Below are 6,104 nucleotides of genomic sequence, written 5' to 3'. Positions count from 1 at the left end.
GACGTACTGTACAGCAGCACATGCTATCTATAGTCTGCATTCTCAAGGAATCCACTCTCCAAACTGACCTTTATAATGAGTACATGTACAGTCATTTATACAAAAATAAATATAAATATGGACACCTGTATGTGCATACAGTGCAACATGTGAATAGCTTTAAAGCCTTCTCTCCCTAATGGAGCTCAGGGGAAGCTGCTCCCATACATTCATGGCAGAAGGTGGCTACACACAGCACTGATTGGTTGGTGACATCCCTAACCTGCCTGTTTCCTCCTCATCCTCCTCAAACCAATTTGTTAATGGGAGTGGGAGAGGATAATGGGCCATCTGGTTTTCCCATCATTATCATGCTATAGGCAGTGCACACTCTCCACACAAACACACACACCACAACACACCGTCCCCAGACATCTTCATAGGGATGAGGAAAGGTTCTCCCTCCTCACCTCAAGACAAAAAATGGCCAGCTGCCCATTTGCCTCCCCCATAATCCCCAAGTCTCCAACTTAGCCTTTCATCTCCAGTGACTCTGACGATGTCATGGAGAAGCTGGTTGGCTCAAGCCATCTGCTCCTTGGCATGTCCTTGCGAGCAATAGTGAGAAAGGGCTTTTCTTGCTGAATGAACATGATTCTGAGATGTGTGGCTATGTGATCATCTCTAACAACGGGGAAGCCATAATGAAACCGCTGCACCCAGTTTCTGAAGCAAAACTGCATGTTTGTGTGGCATTTATCATACTCTGCTGCACCGAAGGGGCTTGGATGGGATGGGGGGGAGCGAGAAAAAACTCCCTGAGATTTGCATAGTTAGTCCCACTGTTCAGATAAGCTAATATACTCTTTGATCCTATGGAAATACGGCTAATTTCCATATGTTGCAAAGGCTTTCGGAAGGGGGAAAGCAAGCATAAAGCTGGCTTTAATACTTCAGTCAAATCATGTTTAGCAGCCTTGTTTTTTTGCAAAAGCATAGATTAGGACAACATGTTTTTCTTTCTGCAACTTTTGTTCTCATCCTAATTACAGACAATGCACTTAATGATGTTGCTGCACCAGGCTGGCTCCTCTGTGTTCAGGCGAAGCTTACTGCCTCTGTGCTGCTTGGTCCGCCAGCTAGTGGGGTGAGGGGGTGGTGGTGGCTATGTTTAGACCTATAAAATATTGTTCAAAATGGGAGAGGGAAAGCTTGATGGTTCTGGTTTATGCTTTCTTTTGGAAATGGGATCCCATGAAAAATCAAGGCACTGCCTCCTTCCAACCGAACCCACTTTATTTTTACATCTCCAATCCATATCAAATTCAAACAAAGGCAACCATCCTGGCTATATATATTAGGAAGCAAGTCCCATTGAACTCAATGGGACTTCTGAGAAAGCATGTTTAAAATATGATAAATAAATAAAATGGAGTTTATGCATCCCGCACCAGTATGCCACATGGTCTGCCTTTTGGACAAAGCTCTCAGGTACTGCCCTGCAAACCTAGGCAGCCTATAGCTGCCTATCCAAGGAGTTTTACTGACCACAGCACTCCCCAAATTACCCAGAAGCCCTCACTCTCCATTCCACCCATCTATCCTCCCCTCTCCCTTATTTGTGTCTCCATCTTACCTATCATTTCAAACAATACAACTTGCTCAAGCTGTAAGCAAAAGTCAGGGGGGGGTTCTGAATATAGTAATAGAGGACAGGAATGACCCTTCTGGGTCTGTGCAATTATGCAGTATGTTCTGTTTCTGCTAGTAGCCAGGCAAAGGATAAAGAGAGGAAGCCATAAATAGCACAGGCTGCTAATAAAGTACTCCAGTCCTTATCATATGTTGCCAGCATCTTGTAGTGTAGGGATGGTGAAGCTCCTGCACATCCCACCCAATAGCTGCTTAAATCCTTATTGTCCCTACATTTGTGTAGTGCTTCTAGGCTGCAATCCCGCCCAGCTGAATTCCCATTGGTTTTAATGACATCTCAACAGCCTATGTGCAGGGTTGCAGCCCTTATGAACTCATTTGCATTGCTAGCCATTATGACTTTCAGGGCTTTCTAGACTTTCAGCATTGGGCATGAAAAATGCTAAATGTTACCCATTTGATGCAGAGAGCCCAGACGTGGTCCCTCAGAGCTGCACTTCTACTGCAGGGCAATTGCATTTTCTCAGCACTTAATCCATAATGCTGTGTCAATGGGAAAATGTGGGTCTTCCTCCTCATAATGCATCTTTTACTGTTGTGTGTGGTTTGTGATAGCTATGGGCACATACTGTCTGTGGTGAGAAATGTGCTTTTTGTTTATTTCATTTATTTACTAAATATAGTTTTAATTTATATCCCGCTCTTCCTCCAAGGAGCCCAGAGCAGTGTACTTGGCTGTATTTATCCTCACAACAATCCTGTGAGGTAGGATAGGCTGAGAGACACATTACTGGCCTAGAGCCACCCAGGGCCGGATTAAGCTCGTGCGGGGCCTGTAGCATATGTTATAAAGGGGCCTTAAATTTTTTTAAAAATGCACATAAATATTAAAACATAAATTATTTACTTGCATAGTAAAGTAAATCAATTTTTCCACTTGCTATATTTTGGAGTATGGGAGACCAAGCCACAAACTCACACTTACTACAACAACAGTGAACATTTATATCTATCTATTTATTTATTTATTTTTATTAAAACATTTTTATACCGCCCAAAACTTACATCTCTGGGCGGTTTACAACAGAATAAAAACAAAATAAAACATTTGTTAAGACAAAAAATGGGGGGGCACACAAATTACAACAATTTAAAAATTTTTAAATAATATTTTAAAACAGCATTAAAACCATTAAAACAACATTAATTAAAAGCCTGGGTGAAGAAATGTTTTTAAAGACTTTTTAAAAGCTGTCAGAGATGTGGAAATCTCGTTTTTGAATATACCGTTTTTCAATCAAAATTCTCAAAGTGGTTTACATAGAAAAATAAAGAGTTGACAGATGATTCTCTGTCTCCAAAGGGCTCACACTCTCAAAAGAAAAATGTGGTAGGCACCAGCAACAGCCACTGCACAGATGCTGTGCTGGGCCTTCTCTTAAAAGGCACATTTAGCAGAAAAGGGATATTTTATCTAGCATGGACCAAATAAAACAGGTAAAGTTTTAACTTTAATTCCCAGTTGGAAGCCGGGCATACGGGGCCCTCAACGTTAATCTGCCATAGGCAGCCACCCAGGGAGGGACTGATTTCATGGCTGAATGGGGATTTGAACTAGGCCGGATCTCCCTAGTCCAACATTCTAACTACGCCACCCTACTGGCTCAATGCATCATGACAGTGTGTGTGTGTGTATGTTTTACAAAATACATTTTAAATTAAAGAAAAATAGAGAATGATCATTCCATGTCACTCCAGTGCAGGAGCATTAGTCCACACTTGCAAGAGTAGCTCCAGAGTGGGGGCACGGGTGCCCCCCGCCCGGCCAAGTGGTTTCCCCTCCACCGCCACCCCAGTTTCTGTTTCAAAAATCTAATAGGTGGAACACAGCCCACCCACAGATGCACTTTGGCCTTTCTGTGCTCCCCCTGCCCCCAATTATTTTCTGGCGCTGCCACGCCACTGCACAATTGTCTCTTTTTTAAGGCCACAACCTGGCTCCTGTAACAATACCCGGCTATTTCATGAACCATTTGCTTTTATTTTATTTGGCTCTTTGAAGGCTATACATTCCTCTCTGGCACTAGTACACACATTTGTCCTGGGGTTTTTTTAAGGTGTGAGCAGCAGTAAGCTATTTCCCTCACTGCATCCACAGGCAGACCTGAAATTGCTCTATGGTCCTTAAATGGAGAGTAGCAGGACTCATGTGGACAGTAAAGCAGTTGAAATGCATGTTGCTGCTGCTGCTGTCATTGTCCTTAACATAATAGAGTCCACCTAGCCCTGCATCCTGTTTCCACATCCCAACAGTGGCTAGGCAGATGCTTCTGAGCAGGCCACAAGCAGAGGATGAAAGCAATAGCAATAGCAATAGCACTTACATTTATATACCGCTCTATAGCTGGAAGCTCTCTAAGCGGTTTACAATGATTTTAGCATATTGCCCCCAACATTCTGGGTACTCATTTTACCGACCTCGGAAGGATGGAAGGCTGAGTCAACCTTGAGCCCCTGGTCAGGATCGAACTTGTAACCTTCTGATTACAGGGCGGCAGTTTTACCACTGCACCACCAGGGGCTCCTAGGAGCTGATCCCTATATGATCCCTACAATAAGTGCTTGTACTCAGTGCTTGTACTCAGCATTTGGTATTCAAAGCTTTAATGTCTCTGAAAGTTCCATTTAGCTAGCTGTTTATATATACCTGTCCCCAGGTAATCTCTCTAACCCCTTGAAAAGGCCCTCTAAGCTAGTGGTCATTGCTGCATCAAATGATTCAGGCATAGTATATTATGACCCTCTAAAATGTAAAGTGTGCCATCAAGTCGATTTTAACTCCTGGCGCCCACAGAGTCCTGTGGTTGTCTTTGGTAGAATACAGGAGGGGTTTACCATTGCCTCCTCCTGCACTCTGTGAGATGATGCCTTTCAGCATCTTCCTTTATCGCTGCTGCCCGAAATAGGTGTTTCCCATAGTCTGGGAAACAGACCAGCGGGGATTCAAACCGGCAACCTTCTGCTTGTTAGTCAATCATTTCCCTGCTGCACCATTAGGTGGCCATGGTCCTCTAGCAAACTTGACTGGCAGTAGGTTCAGAACAAAGAAAAGAAAGCATTTCAAACATAAACCCATAATGTCCCTAAACTACACATTTGTTATTAATTCAAGTTTCAAGTTGTCAAAGTCTCTTTATCTGAAGCAAGTTGTAGACAGATTTTTCTTGTCCTAACTTGAATTAATAACAAATGATCAGTTAAGGGACATTATGGGTTTTGAAAAAAAGTTGTCAGTCTCTCCATCTGAAGAAAGTTGTAGACAGGTTTTTCTTGTCCCAACAGCCTCAGTCAGCTTCATTAATAAAGTAAATACACTAGTGTTACCTTACCTCTGTAAATATTTAATGCATAGTAAAATCTTCGCTCCTCTAATAATGTTTTTTACCATCCTTTTGCTCCCCCAAACTAGTTGTTCTAGAGTCATCTCAGGGAGTTCCACAGGTTAATCATTGTGAAATGCTTCCTTTTTTTTGTTCTGAACCTACTGCCAATCAAGTTTGCTATGTGAACCCTAATTTCTAGTATTCTGAACAAGAGAGCACACTCTCTCTCTACTAGGGAAGTGCACAAAATGGAGTTTGTGTTTCATTTTGAGCTCAAAACAGACGCAAAATCCTTGAAATTTTTCATCAAAACACTCAAAACATTTTGAGGCCATTTCGTGTGTTTTGAGTGTTTTGGTTTTGTTTTGAGTGTTTTGGCCTTGGGCAACAATGGGGAACTAGAAACAACTTGAATTGGTTTACAATCACCTGCTTGCCCATTTCTTTTGTGCATTGGGTGGTAACCGCCACCATCCCCAGTCGGGGGCTGAGAAGGCCCCTGGAAGCAGAAGTACTTCCTCCTGCTCCTTCTCAATCTCAGACAGTGGGGGTGGCGGTTGCACTGCCAATGGGGATTGGGGAGGATGGAGAGAGTGATCTGGCTGGGCTAGCAGCCAATGAGATGACACCTCCTCCTCTGCTGCCACACAGGTTCTTCCCTGCCAGGGGAGGACCTCCTTGTTAATTCTACCTCCGCCTCCACAGGCGGCTGTGCGCTGTGCTGCAGGACCAGGCACCTCCAGAAAGGTGAGCCTGTGCGGCACAACAGCAGTGGGAACATCTTGGGGAGTAGGCCCCTCTCACCATCATCCACAATGACCAGCAGCATTACCCCTCCCTCTGCCTGGAAATCTGCTCCTGGCTCTGCCTCGCACCCTCCCAGACATCTTGTCAGTTTTTTAATTGAAGCACTAACTCTAATGGGGGCGGGGGGGAAGAAGTGCCTTTAAAGTGGGTGTTGCCCATGACAATACTTGATTTGGATCATAACAAGCCAACCAAGAACCAAGGAGATCAGATCGCAAGCCAGTTGGAAGCCAGTGCCAGAAAACCAAGCAGCAAGGGAAAAACAGCCCTCCAAAATGGTTC

The sequence above is a fragment of the Hemicordylus capensis genome, chromosome 1, assembly GCF_027244095.1.
Source record: "Hemicordylus capensis ecotype Gifberg chromosome 1, rHemCap1.1.pri, whole genome shotgun sequence".
In the NCBI taxonomy this organism is placed as follows: Eukaryota; Metazoa; Chordata; class Lepidosauria; order Squamata; family Cordylidae; genus Hemicordylus; species Hemicordylus capensis.
Note: the sequence above shows the minus strand (reverse complement) of the source record.